The sequence below is a fragment of the Schistocerca serialis genome, chromosome 4 (assembly GCF_023864345.2).
Source record: "Schistocerca serialis cubense isolate TAMUIC-IGC-003099 chromosome 4, iqSchSeri2.2, whole genome shotgun sequence".
In the NCBI taxonomy this organism is placed as follows: Eukaryota; Metazoa; Arthropoda; class Insecta; order Orthoptera; family Acrididae; genus Schistocerca; species Schistocerca serialis.
The window spans coordinates 857972754-857989275 of NC_064641.1; positions in this window are offsets into that span (position 1 = coordinate 857972754).

The window sequence follows — 16522 nt, forward strand, 5'->3', positions numbered from 1 at the left end:
ATACCAATGAACAATAGATTGCAATTATTTCGTTTGTCAGAGGTCGCTGCATGCTACAGGACCACCAGTGATCTCTACACGACCTCGATGTAGATCTCTGATCTCAGAGCATGGAACTTCGACGTGTCTACAGATTCTTGTCATCTGTAAAGTCCGCCATATCGTAACTGCACAAAAAATTTTCCACCAGTTTTTTCGTGATAAAAAATTCTTAACGTATTTCTAGCTTTGAATTTTGTGTGAATATGCGGTGCATATGCTGATGTGGAAGTAGGAGCAGAATCGAAAAGCATTTTCATTTTGCATTCTAGTGGCATTTCATGGCAGCCATGTTGTAAGTAGACAAGAACATCTTTGGAAGACACGTTCAGACAGTTCGACATCCGTATAGTACAGATATCACTTGGCAGCGCAGTCATAACTTGTCACTGGTTGACATAGCAACGGTATCAATTGCACAAGTGATAAGCAACATTTTAGTTGAACATCGTGGTATTTACTGTCATAAAAGGAAAGAGCCCACAATTTAATCGCTCGAAAGCGACAAAATACCTGCGTTGAGACAAATGAAATCGGAAATCAGTGATTTGTGGTTCAAAGGGTGGCAGCAACTTCGATAATAAAACGACGATACTGATGAAGGGTGTTTATGTAAGTCGCTTCAGTGACTTCCAGGGTTGATCTCCACTTTTACAATTTTTAACAGAATCGCTTATGTGTCGATACCCCTATAAATTCAAACAGAGAACGACGATCATCTGGGTGATATAAATGGCAGTCGGAGTGATATTTCAGTACTGTTCGTGAGATTGTAATTTTAGTATTCGATACTCAGTTTACCGTTCTTAAATTCTTGTGCGCTATAGTCAGATTTCGTGATCTTTCCTTCACGTGATTTTCGTTGAATTACGCTACCATAGAGGCTAGTTTCTGTCTAACCGAATTCAGATCTTGTTTCCTTGGTGAATTATGAATAACTTCTGTCTCTAGTCGGAATGTATGCTTGTGTAATCCATCTTTCCCACCGCACTCTCGATTTTCCGATGACGATATTAGCCATGTGTTATTTCCGTGTGTTGTTTTACCAGTAATCTTTTCAGTACCAACACTCCGTAATAGGTTGAGGTACTCTTCCATTCTCTGTTAAATATCTTACTCGAAAGAATAAATGGACAGGACAATACATTCCTAATGTTTAATAACTCACCAGCCTCACCCGCTATTTATTCAGTTCCTAACGAGCCTCTTCTAGTCCAGCTTGCATCACACGTGTATGGTTATAAGTCGTATATTTTAAGAGCATTTTCCCAGAACAGGTTCTCCTCCAGAATTAAAAAGTCATACATGTATACCAAGATTTCATTACTTTTCCTGAAATGAGGCCTATCCTCTAATAATCTTGAAGCAAATTTACAGTGTAGTTAATTGGTTGGTTCACTCACGTGACCACCCAAGTTAAATTCACATAACAACGTAACAACTAAAATTCACACAATAATGTTCCACAGATAAGTCTAGCAACTATTTTTCCAGTAGGTACGTTACACTTACAGCATGTGCGAGAGCACATGCCCATCACGTTACTATCCCAGACCAGAGAGATCGTACAATTACACTAGTATTTGTACCTACAAAGTGCATATTGTCTAAAATTTCTATAGACTGAAAGTTATTTGTGTTAGCTCGACATACCGTAACTGAAATCTTTTTTCCTCTGCTTTTGAAAGAAGAATTTTCTTTTTCCAGAAATAATTCGTCTGAAAATTTATTGATGTTACTTAAAATCCGTCTTGATTGCAAATTTTTTTTTATTATTCATATGACCGGTTTCGGTTCATTCAGAACCATCTTCAGATCTGATATTTCAGTTACAGGAGTAACCCGTCCAAATCCAGCAACTTTCACGTGCTACGTCACATCTGATGTGACGTAGCACGTGAAAGTTGCTGGATTTGGACGGGTTACTCCTGTAACTGAAATATCAGATCTGAAGATGGTTCTGAATGAACCGAAACCGGTCATACGAATAATAAAAAAAAAATCTTCTCTTGAATAAGTATCTAATTTATCTAACATTCTTTGTCAGTACATATGCACCACATCTTCCGATTTCCGTCCCATTCGGGTAATTCCTTCGTGGTGCCTCTTTTTCTTTGAGTGTATTAGTGATTGATCTCTTGCAATTGTTTGTGTAATTTACGAAGGTGGTTCTCATCCTTTCCCAGTAACGATGGCGTAAGTAAAATAATATGGAATCAGTCTGTGAGATAATTGCCATCCTCTAATTGGCCGACTTGTTTCAATTTGTACTTGTATTAAGACTACTAGAGCTGGACGAAGTCCCCTTGGCACGAACGAAGTTCAAGACAAGATAGGTGGTCGCCGTATTTCTTCAACTGAAAAAATTAGCGGCCGGTGCGAGAGGACATTGAATTAGCGCGGCAGGTCCCCCCCCCCCCCCACCACCCCCCACCCCGCGGCAGACACAAGGGAGAGGGACGGCCTCCGCCGGCGACATTCGTCTGTTTCACGCGGCGCGACGCCCCCGCTAAGCGACACGGATGTGTTTCGCTGTGCGCCGTCAGCTCCCGCGTCGCACAGGCGTATCTCACCGCCGTGCTGCGAAGATTAATGCTGTCTAGGTTTCCCGCTACCCTCCCGCTCATCCTTCTTCGGTGTCTCCAGTCCTAGAATAACGGCCGGTGTGAAATGTGCGCCGTGATTCAGTCGTACACTGGAAGAGATTCAGAGGAAACTCTTCCTCACACATTACAGGGTGCAGCACCCTACAGACCCCGTTCTCGCCCCGCTCCCCAAATTTTGTCATTTCTATTCTCCTCTAGCTATTTATCAAGAGCTTAAGTTAATATTTATGATGATTATATGCTCTTGGGAGCATGACTACTGTTTCGTGCAGCTTCATTCCTTAATATTATTTTGCTAAGAAGGAAACAGAAATAAGTTAAAGGTATGTTATGTCACTGCTTGTTGCACTGAATCGCCGAAGAAACTGGGATAGGCACGGGGCGTATTCAAATACATATGGTTCAAATGGCTCTGAGCACTATGGGACATAACATCTGAGGTCATCAGTCCCCTAGAACTTAGAACTACTTAAACCTAACTATCCTAAGGACATCACACACATCCATGCCCGAGGCAGGATTCAAATGGTTCAAATGGCTCTGAGCACTATGGGACTTAACATCTATGGTCATCAGTCCCCTAGAACTTAGAACTACTTAAACCTAACTAACCTAAGGACAGCACACAACACCCAGCCATCACGAGTCAGAGAAAATCCCTGACCCCGCCGGGAATCGAACCCGGGAACCCGGGCGTGGGAAGCGAGAACGCTACCGCACGACCACGAGATGCGGGCCGAGGCAGGATTCGAACCTGCGACTGGAGCGGTCGAGCGGTTCTAGACTGAAGCGCCTAGAACCGCTCGGCCACACCGGCCGGCTATTCAAATACAGAGATATGTAAAATGGCAGAATAAGGCGCAGCTGTCGGCAACGCCTGTATAAGACAACAAGTGTCTGCTGCTACAATACCAGGTTATCAAGATTTAAGTTAGTTCGAACGCGGTGTTATAGTCGGTGCACGAGCGATAGGACACAGCATCTCCGAGGCAGAGATGAAATGCGGATTTTCCCGTGCGACTATTTCTCGAGTGTACCCTGAATATCAGTAATCCGGTAAAACATCAACTCTCTAACATCACTGCGACCTGAAAACGTTCCTACAATAACGGGACTAACGACGACTGAAGAGAATCGTTCAGCCGGCCAGTGTGGCCGAGCGGTTCAAGGCGCTTCAATCTGGAACGTCGCAGGTTCGAATCCTGCCTCGGGCATAGGTTTAAGTAGTTCTAAGTTATAAGGGACTGATGACCTCAAATGTTAAGTCCCATAGTGCTCAGAGCCATTTGAAGCAATTTTTTTTTGGGGATTGTTCAAGCTGCTGGAGCTCTGTAATGGTGTGGGTCGTGTGCAGTTGGAGTGATATGGGACCCCCGATACGCCTAGATACGACAGGTGACACGTACGTAAACATCCTGTCAGATCACCTGCATCTATTCATGTCCATTGTGCATTCCGACGGACTTGGGCAATTCCAGCAGGACAATGCGACGCCCCGCACGTCCTTAATTGCTACACTCTTCTGAGTTTAAACATCGGCTGGGCATCAAACTCCCCAAATATGAGCATTATTCAGCATATCTGGGATGCCTTGCAACGTGCTGTCCAGAAGAGATCTCCACCCCCTAGTGCTCTAACGGATTTATGGACAGCAGTGCAGGATATAATGGTGTCAGTTCCCTCCACCACTACTTAAGACGTTAGTCGAGTCCATGCCATGTCGTGGTGCGGCAGTTATGGTGCTCGCGGGGGCCCTACACTATATTAGGCAGGTGTACCAGTTTCTTTGGCTCTTCACTGTATCTACGGGGTGGGTCTGAATGATTCGATGAATAGTCTCAGAAAATAAAGGAAACAAGAGTTACAAACAACATACCACGGCTACCCCTCAAAGGAATGATCATTGGGCACAACTAGGGTTGTAAAGATACTGTAGGATACCACAGACTATAACACAGTAACGTAGATTAAGACAGTTTTCCTAGTAGCTTCGGGCAGTTACGATCGAACCGCGTTACCAGTACGTTAGATGTCTTGCATATCTATCGGGAATCACCTCATTTCAATCGAATTCTTTACGTACGCGATCAGAGTCTTACTAGATTCTCCTAGAAACCGGAACCAGTGGAAATGAGCGTACGGCAGTCTCGACAATCCCTTGTCCATTGCAATCGTAATTGACGATGTCGTTCGGCCAACATGTGAACACGCAGAGGTGGTCTGCTTCGGAGCCCCATGTTGAACAATGTACGATGAGCGGTGTACTCCACAACACTTATGCGTACACCAGTATTGTGCCCTTTCGGACGCAGATCGCCACCTGTCTTGCTCTACAGAGCAGGCAAACCTCAGAACCCCACGCTCTGAGAGGAGTCGTGGACGTCCAACCACTTATCGCCCGGTGATAGTTTTACTATCGTTCCACTCTTTTCCGTAAATGATCCCTATAGTAGTAAGTGAAAATTCGACCAGCTACGCCGTTTTCGAGATGCTCGTCCACAGGCTGTGGGTGGTAGTAATATCACCTTTGTCACAGTCGGTTACGTCAGAAGATTTCCCCACTTGCAGTTCTTATCTTCTTATCTTCGCTAGGATGATGCCACGTCGTGTCTGCTCAGCTGTTACCGCTTCACGCGCTCGCAACGCCACCAGGGGGCATCCAGCGTCGCGGTGGGCAGTGGCATAATGTTTTGCCTTATCAATATGTATATATAGGGTTGTCCATTGATACTGACGGGGCCAAGTATCTCACGAAATAAGCGTCAAACGAGAAAACTACAGAGAACGAAACTTGTCTAGCCTGCAGGGGGAAACCAGATGGCGCTATGGTTGGCCCGCTAGGTGGCGCTGCCATAGGTCAAACGGTTATCAACGGAGTTTTTTTTTAAATAGGAACCCCAATTCTTTATCACATATTCGTTTGGACTTTAGTGCGTAAAGAAATACGAATGTTTTAGTCGGACCACTTTTTTCGCTTTGTGATAGATGGCGCTGTAATAGTCACAAACGTATAAGTACGTGGTATCACGTAACATTCCGCCAGTGCGGACGGTATTTGCTTCGTGATACATTACCCGTGTTAAAATGGACCGTTTACCAATTGCGGAAAAGGTCGATATCGTGTTGATGTATGGATATTGTGTACAAATTGCCCAACGGGAGTGTGCTATGTATGCTGCTCGATATCCTGGACGACATCATCCAAGTGTCCGGACCGTTCGCCGGATAGTTACGTTATTTAAGGGAACAGGAAGTGTTCAGCCACTTGTGAAACATCAGCCACGACCTGCAACGAATGATGATGCCCAAGTAGCTGTTTTAGCTGTTGTCGCGGCTAATCCGCACATCAGTAGCAGACAAACTGCGCGAGACTTGGGAATCTTAAAAACGTCGATGTTGAGAATGCTACATCAACATCTATTGCACCCGAACCATATTTATATGCACCAGGAATTGCATGGCGACGGCTTTGAGCGTCGTGTACACTTCTGCCACTGGGCACAAGAGAAATTACGGGACGATGACAGATTTTTTGCACGCGTTCTATTTAGCGACGAAGCGTCATTCACCAACAACGGTAACGTAAACCGGCATAATAAGCATTATTGGGTAACGGAAAATCCACGATGGCTGTGACAAGTGGAACATCAGCGACCTTGGTGCGGCATAATGGGAGGAAGGATAATTGCCCCCATTTTACCGATGACATTCTAAATGGTGCAATGAATGCTGATTTCCTACGTAGTGTTCTACCGATGTTACTACAAGATGTTTCACTGCATGACAGAATGGCGATGCACTTCCAACATGATGGATGTCCGGCACATAGCTCGCGTGCAGTTGAAGCAGTATTGAATAGCATATTTCATGACAGGTGGATTGGTCGTCGAAGCACCATGCCGTGGCCCGCACGTTCACCGGATCTGACGTCCCCGGATTTCTTTCTGTGGGGAAAGCTGAAGGATATTTGCTATGGTTATCCACCGACAACGCCTGACAACATGCGTCAGCTCATTGTCAACGCATGTCCGAACATTACGGAAGGCGAGCTACTCGCTGCTGAGAGGAATGTCGTTACACGTACTGCCAAATGCACTGAGGTTGACGGACATCATTTTGAACATTTGTTGCATTAATGTGGTATTTACAGTAATCACGCTGTAACAGCATGCGTTCTCAGAAAAGATAAGTTCACAAAGGTACATGTATCACATTGGAACAACCGAAATAAAATGTTCAAACGTACCTACGTTCTGTATTTTAATTTAAAAAATGTACCTGTTACCAACTGTTCGTCTAAAATTGTCAACCACATGTTTGTGACTATTACAGCGGCATCTATCACAAATCTAAAAAAGTGGTCCAACTAATATATATATATATATATATATATATATATATATATATATATATATATGTGTGTGTGTGTGTGTGTGTGTGTGTGTGTGTGTGTGTGTGTGTGTAGTGTTTTTGTGTGTTAACTGTTCTTACATCTAAACTACTTACTTTGCTAAGCTCAGAAGTTGCACAATCAATTAATTTTTATTACTTATAAAATGCAATTTATATTCACTAAGGACATAAAATACACAAGAAACTAGCTCTGTATGATTTGCAGTTCTAATTATGTGCAAAACAAACACCTAAACAAAAAAAAGAACAAAGAAAAATCGTCGATTCCCGGTTCGCTCTTTCCGTACGTCAATTATGTGCTATACCAAACGTACCGAACCGTTGTTTTGTTAGAACGTAACTCTAGCTACAACACTGTTTGGACTTTGGTTGTAGAGCTGTTGGAAACTCTAAGGAAACGATTCCTATGCAGTCGTTCGGATACCCGCAACGTCGGCAAACAACTGCACTTACACTGCAGTTGCCAATCTTCAACCCTTCTGTTCTCAACCTCGAAGACAGTCGCCGGTCATATGCAAACATCCGTCGCACTCCACGCATAGCAAAGAGGGAGCGCAGAATGGAGTATTACGTTAGAATGTGAAATGAAGCTCTGATTCAGACTAGGGAAGACGGTGACGGAGACTTACGGACTGCTAGTGCAAGTATTACAGCGTTGAAGGAGTGAGTAAAACGGGGGTGTGTGCGATGGTGCGGTTGAATTGCTTCAGGGACAGAAAGGGCGGTGTCGAGGATGAACCGCGTTCGCATCAACACGCGCAGTCCCAGATGACGTCGCTGAGTGCGGCAGATGCTTGCGAATCATCGGCAACTGTCTTTGGAAATGAGAGCAGACGGATTGTAAGATAAGCAAAGACACTGTAAACACCATTGCTCACGAACACTCGCAGACGCTGCGGATGTCCAACAATGTGTGACCGCGGTGCTTCGAGGATTCCCCAAGAAGTGTTAGCTGACTGTTTCTAAGAGCTTTACAAATGACTTCAGAAGTGTGCTGTAACTCTACTGGTGATTACTTTGACGGCCAGTACAGATATTTTCTTTCTAACTGTTCTTCTCATTTATTTTCTGAAACCATCCACCGAACTTTTCAGATGAATCTTATACAGAGTGCTCTAAAAGAATAAATTAAAACGGCATCCCAGGTGCAGAAGCCTTACTGTATTAAAACTGAAAAGCGATAAACTTTTGGTTTCATTATTTTGTGGAGGTTGTCAGCGAGAAGAGGTTTCGAAAAGTTTTGAAATTATGTGTAAGGTTTGAAGCCGCTAAGTGCTCTAATTCTGAGATAGTGGATGAATGTAGGTTGGGTGTCTTGCGTATCTTGAATTATGCTGCCTCAGGACATTGAACCGTGGTACTACTCAATTCTTTAGAAAATCAAAAATTACAATCCCATCACAGTTATTTAAAGGAAATAGGAAGCCCGGGATCACTAGTGATGGACAAGCTTGTGATTGTTTAGAATTTTAATTTGACTCAAAACAAACTTTATTGTAAACTTCAATTCGGGCATTTGCCCTCTTACTGATGCGATACACAAATATTCGCTTTAAATTGAATACATAATCACAAATAAGAACTATATTTTGCATCAGCAACCTAAATCTTAGATAGTAGGCACAGTGAAATAATGAATCATAAACAATCGTTCTTGTTTAACGATATCTCAAGAGACTAGTAACACAAAGCTACACAGCCACATAATACCACAACTTCATTAAATAAAAATAAAAAAACCAAAGATCTTAAAGCTTAATAAAACTGGACTGCCCATATAAAGGTCCACAGTGAAACATGCTTGTACTAAAAATGCTAAGTGGGCCAACCAAGGTCGCAAAACTGGCACACAGGAAAAATAACAAGTTGCACATTCATTAAAGATACACAAATGATTAACATGAGTGTTGAATAAGAATGGCTTGTAACTCTTCAGGCTTTCCCGGCGATCTAATGACATCTTGGGTTATCGGGTGTTCCGCCGGATATCAGGGTCGTACTTGCACGATATTTCGGTCACGTAGCTCGTAACCTTCATAAGGTGCGACCTGAGACTGCTCCTCGAGTGTTTTTTTTTTTTTTTTTTTTTTTTTTTCACTTTTCATTCCCACCCCTGATGGGGATGGGCGGGCTGTTTGAGAGCTTGCATTGCCCTTTTCAGCCATTTGCTGTACATAACTCGTACATTCATTTATTTATTAATTCAATATTTCTTGCAAAGTGCATTTGATCATATTGAGTATACATAGATATAGCATATATAAAAATGCAGGAATATAAAATAATACATTAATACAAAATAAAACAAAATATAAAGTAGGTACAAGGGTATTAGATAGGTACAAAATGTTACATAAAATGAGGTTAGAGGTTGAGGTTTAAGTATTAAAGATTTTAAGTCATGTTGTGATATAGTGTTTCTTTATAAATTATACCGTATTTTCCGTTATGATTGTTTTCTTTGTTTTCTTGGAGTACTTTGGTGTGTATTGAGGTTGTAGCATACGATAGTAGTACCGTAGTTTGGTGTGTATGCTACTTTTAATGTTTAATTTGTTATTTCTATGCTACTTTTTAGATGTAGCTTAGGTCTACAGTTCTTGTGTATGTTTTGTGTGTGTGCGTGTGCGCGCAGGCGCGTTTGTGTGTATATTCTGGGGTCAGTTTCTGTGTCTTTGGGTGAGGTGTGGGGGAAGTTGGATGCCTTGTGTTAGTGGTTCCATGGTGGGGGCGAGGTCTGGGTATTCTTGGCTGGTGTTTTGTGCCACTGTACACGCTGGTTGGGTATACTTAAATTTTGGTCGTCTGTTCATTCGCGGTCTTGTTGTCAAAATGTCTTCCATGTCTGGGCGTTTCGTTAATATGTGTCTACCGTAGTTCGCTCTGAGTTTGGTCAGTCTGTTTTGTAGCGGCTCCACGCCTGTGATGTCATATACGTCGTCTCTAGGCGTGAGCCTTGGCAGTCTACAGATGCTGCGTAAAAGTCGTCTTTCGGTCGAGTAGAGTTGTTCGGCTACCGGGTTGTGCAAGCCTCCTAGGGGGGCTGCTGCATATTCTATCACTGGTCTGATGTACGTCTTGTAGGTGTGTATCGCCGTGTGGTCGTCACATCCATGGAAACGTCCTTGTACTTGTCTGATTAGGCATTGTCTTTTCCTCGTCTTGTTTAGCAGATAAGTGAGATGTGTCTTCCAGTTTAAGTACTTGTCTAGGTACACTCCTAGGTACCTGGCAGTGTCATTAAGTCTTAGTGGTGTGTCCCACAGCGTCAGTTGTATGTCATTTGTGTTTTGTTGTCGTTTTTTCGTCAGGTGTCTGTGTCTAAATAAAACCATTTGGGTTTTGGTTGGGTTTGGTCGGATTCTCCATGTCGTCATCCAGTTTTCTAATCTTTGTAGGTAGGTCTGTGTTTTTTGTTGTATGGTTGTCGTCCTCAAGTCTGTGCACCAGTAGGCGGTGTCGTCAGCATACAGTCCTACCGTTTCTTTGGGGGTTGTTGTCGTTGGTACGTCAGCCGTGTAAAGCGCGTACAGCAGCGGGGATAGGATACCTCCTTGTGGCACTCCTGCTTGGGGTGTGAATTCTTGGGAGTAGGCTCCGCCGACATGTACCTTGCACTTCCTGTTTGTGATGTACGTCCGTATTAGTCGTATAACTTTGGTCGGGAGGCCCAATTTGCTCAGTTTGTATAGCAGTCCTGTATGCCAGAGCTTGTCGAAGGCACGCTCTATGTCTAAGAAGACTGCAAGCGTGCAGTGTCCTATGTTGAAGCCTTGTGTTATTCCGTTGGTCAGTCTGATTAACGGGTCGTTAGTGGAGTGATTTTGTCGGAAGCCTGATTGTGTCAGAGGGAGGATGTCGTTGCGTTCTACATACGTTTTTATGCGGTCAGTTAGTATCCTTTCGTAAGTTTTCCCTATGACGTCGAGTAGAGATATCGGTCTGTAAGATCTTGGGTCAGTCCTTGGTTTGTCAGGTTTTGGTATCATTATTGTTTTGCTAGTCTTCCAAGTGGCGGGTAGCGTTTCATTTGTGAGACAATAGTTGTAGATGACGTAGAGGATGGGTGTCAGGAGGTGGGCTGGGGCTTTTTGAAGGTGTATACGTCTTATGTCATTTTGTCCTGGAGCTGTGTTACGTCCTGAGTATATGGCATTGATTATTTCTGCGTTAGTGATTTCTGCTGTCAGCGTGTTTTCGTCTTCTGTTGCTGTCGTTGGGGTGTTTAGGATTATAGTCAGCTGTTGCTCGGCGTGTTGTCTGAAGTTGTCGTCAAATTTTGCGTCTTGTGGGAAGGAGTAAACGTGCTGCAGTACTTGTCGAAATGCGTCTGCTTGTTCTGCTTTGTCTGTTGTCGGTTCATTATCCACTAGTAATGTAGTGTTTGTTGTCCGTCGTTGTCCCGTGAGCGTTTTAAAGCGTTGCCAGAATTTCCCCCCTTCCCTGTAGTTAAGTCTTCTGCATGTGTCGTCCCATTGTCTTTGTCGGTGTTCGCATATGATTCTTTTAACTCTGGCATTCAATCTATTCCATTGTCTTTTTAGGTCTGGGTTGTTGTCGCGTCTGATTTGTCTATAAAGTTGTTTTTTGTGTCGTATTAGGTTGAGGGCTTCCTGGGGTATGGCTTGTTTCCAATTTTCGACTACTATAGTGGGTATGGCTTCATGTATTGCTTGATGTATGGCAGTCTCTATTCTATTTGTGGCGTGTTGGAGGTCGTCGTCGTCTGTTATCGTCAGTGGTATTGCTAGTTGTTCCGTGAGTACTTCTTTATATTTGTCCCAATTCGCATTTGCGTATTTGCGGATTGTTCGTCTTGTGGGTATATGGTCTGGGGGCAGGGTGGCGCTGGTCGAAAAAAGGATAGGCAGGTGGTCGCTAGTTATCGAGGTGCCCACGACAGCATCTGACATTGTGTCGCTAATGTTGTGTCCATATAGTACGTGATCTGGTGTCGAGTGGCCTCGGTGTCCTATGAAAGTCGGTTGGTCAACTGGTAACCGTTCCATTGGTTCTGTTGTCAGGAAGTCGAATAGACTACGTCCGTTTCTATTGTCGGCTGTGTCCCCTAGCATATGGTGTCGTGCATTAAAGTCTCCTAGTATTATGTATCTATTGTAAGTCATCATATGTCGTAGGAAGTGCAGTGGCAGGGGCGTTCCAGATGGGTTGTACAGGCATGCTATCGTAAGAGTGCGTCTGTTTTTGTCTCTTATCTGTACTATGACTGCTTCTAGGTTATTGAGTGGTGCCGGAAGAGGGATCTCCTTTGCTGCAGTAGTGTTCTGCACGAGTATAGCTACTCCTCCTCTTCCGTCCTGCCTGTCTTTTCTGAATGTATTGAACCTGGGGATGTTAAAGGCGTGTGTGTTTCTTAGCCATGTTTCGGTGATGCCTGCAACATGGACACCTTCCTGTTGTATGGTGTGCGTTAGTATTGGGCGTTTCGGTTTGACGCCTTGGGCGTTTACCGATAGGAGACGTAGAGTGTTGTCCATCGCGGAGGTGCCTGGGAGGGAGGGGGTTGGAGTTAGGGTGTGGGTGTCTGTTTAATTCGTGTCCTGTTGTGTGTGTTGCGGTGTGTGCTGGGGTGTGTGTTGTGGTGTGTGTCTGAAGCGTGTTTCTGGGTGCCAGTGGTCGCTTATTGTGATATGTATTTTACTTCCTGTTTGTGTAACCTCAAAGTCTTTTTCTAGAATCTGTTTAGTAGCTTGTTTCAGTGATTTTTTGATGGCTTCCCTGCGATCCTGGAACAAGTCCAGCAGAGTTGCAGCAAGGACTCGCAGCAGGTCTTCCTTCAGCACGAGCTCTTGTTTGAGGTCGTCGTTGTTGTTTGGAAGTGGCGCTGGTTCGTCGATGATTTTTATTGGCGCGCGCGTTTCCTCACTTGTTGCCTCCTTGGGACGCATGGGACACCTGTACGAGAGCGCGGAGTGGTCACCCTTGCAGTTTGCGCACATCTCTTTCTCTTTTATGTTACAGCGTGAGAGATCGTGCGGTCCACTGCATCTTGGGCACTTTGTCTCTCTAGTGCAGTCTGCTGTGGCATGCTCAAAGGTTAAGCACCTGCCACATTGTGCCGGTTGTGGGGGAGGGTCACGTGGGGGCTCTGCGTGTCTTATGGTGAAATCTATTTTTGCTCCCTCAGTCAGGAGTGTGTCAACAGTTTGTTGGCAGTACGTAATCACCCTGAATTTCTGGGTGAACGCGTTGCGCTTCCTGTCCTTTATTCGCCATGCTTTTACCACATCGAAACCCTGTTGGCGAAGTTGCTCTGTCACAGTTTCGTCCGTTGTTCCGTGTGGGATTTGTTTCAATATGACACTCATTGAGGGGTTCTTCCTGTGTCTCCCTATGGATCCTCGCGGTTCCCTTGTTTGTCTGGAGTTGACGGTGACCTCAGGGTACCCACATCTCCTAAGTTTGTACATGATTTCCCCCTCGGCGCCACCCATCTGACTCCAGATGTATGCCGCCGTCCGTTCGCGGTTCGTTTTAAAGTCTGTTATGCTCCTCAGAAAGTCTTGTTTTAAAAATTTCCTCATGTCTGAGGCTAACGCAGGTTGCTTGGTGCCTCTGGGGAGGTTTTTAAGCTCGTACTTTGTAGGCCAAGGGTCGCTGACTTCTTGCCTGTCTCCCTGGGAGGATGTTTCGCTCGGTGTCCTGCTCCTGTTTGGTGATGGGGGGGGGGGGGGGGCTTGGGCTGGCTGGGGGGCTCGCTGCCTTGTTGGCGTAGGTCGGTGGTGGGGGACGTCCTTGGTCACTGTCGCTGCTCATGTTGCTGGGTCAGTGAGTGCCTTGCTGTGAGTGTGGTCGTGGTTTGGGGTGCCGATTACACACTTAGTTGGCACCTTGCGTTGGCTACTGCCTCTGCCTGAAGGTATCCGTGTGCCAATACAGCCCTAATCGACACGTGCGCGGGTTTCGGGGCGGCGCCACCGGCCCTGGCACGGATTGATCCCTACTCTTGGGAGGAGGCAGAAGAGTTCTGCCGCACGACACTGTGTGTGGCACACGACAATTTTGCCGCTACCAAAGTTTGGTAGCTACACAACGACAAATTCTGCTTCCTCCGAAACAGCCGCTCGCGCTCGGCTGTGATGCCTTCTCGTTGTTGATGATGTTGAAGAAGAAGACGGCTGGTCACCGCGTGGGCTGGCGCTTTGTTCAGCGGCGGCTGCGGTGTCCCCCTCGATGGTGGTGGGGGGTGGGGTGGGTGCGCGGGCACTGCGCTCGCTCGACGACTGCTGCTGCGCGGCTCTCAGTCCGCTCCGGTCGGCACCCACGGCTCGTCTTGCTCCTCGAGTGGACCTGGTCCAGTATTTATGCCTATGGCCTTCCCCCTCCACCAACGGCTGCAGGCGCTTCCTCTGTGGTCCGCGCCCATTCCCTGCGACCTGCTGGAGCGCTGCTGCTCCGTTTTCCGTCCGCTGCGGTTCTAGGTGTTCCCTCTGCGGTCCGCGCCCACCAAACCCGCTCCTGGGGGTTTCATCTACGGTCTGGGGTACCAAGCGTTCCCCCTGCGGTCCAAGCCCGCTCACCACGACCTGTTGGAGCGTTGCCGCTCCATTTTTCGTCCGCTGCGGCTCTGGATGTTCCCTCTGCGGTCCGCCCCCACCAGTCCCACTTCAGGGTGTTCCATCTTCGGTCTGGTGCGCCTGGCAGTCCGTCAGGGGCTCGTTTTCCATCTCCATGTCTCTGGTTCTTCTGTTTGTGTAGTGTTGCAGCTGGCCCCGTTGCTCCTTTAACAATTCCAGAACCGGATCCCAGGCTCCGCTTAGCTGGTACCCTGTGTCACGGTTCATAAGATCGTCAGCCATTTTAATTCGAGATATGCGCTACAGGTTAGATGTTGTGGCCAGGGAGCTGTTACACATTCATCTGTACATGGCAGCCTCCTTAACAAGAGAAGATTGGGATTGGGTAGACCGTGCCTCCTGGTCTTTAGCTGAGTGTGCTAGAAGGAATGCCTCTTCTTGCCAATCTGCAAAGGTTGACTGCATGAGTAAGGAAGCACAGGAGGTGGAAGAGACACGCACTTTGACGAATCTGAGTGGCATACAGTTTGATGGCATAACCTTAAAGGTACTCAGCAAGGGTCTCAACTTTGCTATGACCCCTAGAAACGTACCCATTTCAGGTTCCATCAGTGCAGTAGAGCACGTTGCAGCCACACTTCCACCTAATGTGGCAGAGGAAGTCCGCCGAGAGACCCGCAGGGCCCTCACCAAGGCCAGGCCGCCGAAATCGAACATCACAGCCGAGGAGAGGCTTGCACTCAAGAAACTCCGGGAAGACAACAGCATTGTGGTACTGCCAGCAGACAAAGGGAACTCCACTGTCATTTTGCAGCGGGTGGATTATGATGAGAAAGTACACCAACTTCTGGAGGACCCTGCATACAGAATTCTGGAGTGTGACCCCACGGACAAGGTGGTCAAGAAGACTAGTGCTCTCTTGAAGGAAACAGGGATGCCTGATAAGATCATCAGACAACTACGGGAAAAAGCGCCAGTGCCACTTGAAAGGTCTCCTGTCTCCATATGTGGGGAAATGGCCACATCTGCAACTCAGAAGATTTCCTGCAATACCTCAAGCAACTGCACATCACAGATTCGGACATCATGGTTGGTTTTGATGTGGTATCGCTGTTCACCAGGGACCCACTGAAGGACTCACTAGAACTGATTGCAGATAAATTTGACGGTGCTCTGTTGGACCTGTTCAGTCATACACTGACATCCACGTATTTCCTGTACAGAAACCAATGTTATGAGCAAACTGAAGGCGTAGCTATGGGCAGCCCACTGTCCCCTGTGGTTGCCAACATGTTTATGGAGAGTTTTGAGGAGAGGGCATTGGAGACAGCCACATTTAAACCCACATGCTTCTTTAGGTATGTGGGTGACACCTTCGTGATCTGGCCACATGGGATGGACAGGCTCAATGAGTTTCTTGAACATCTTAACTCATGCCACCCTAATATCAAGTTCACCATGGAACTGGAGAAGAATGGCCAGCTGCCATTTCTGGATGTACTAGTCCAGAGGAAAGCAGATGGATCAACTGGCCACAATGTGTACCGAAAACCAACACACACTGATTTATATCTGCAGGCCAGCAGCTGTCACCACCTTGCACAGAACAATGGGGTTCTGAAGACTTTGATCGACAGAGCACGTGCCCTGTCAGACCAAGAGAATCTACCTATAGAGATAAAACGTCTCAAAACAGTTTTCTCCAAGAATGGATACACTGACAGACAAATTGAGAGGGCACTCCAACCAGTCACTGTACCACAGGTTCCTGAAGAAGACCAAGATGAAGCCAATAAGGTGGCATATCTGCCCTATGCTGGCTCTATTTCTGCCAGAATCAGTAGGATCCTCGGTAAACACAATATCAAGTGTGTTTTCTGTCCATCCAACAAGATCGGGGGACTGCTGGGGAGTGTCAAAGACGAC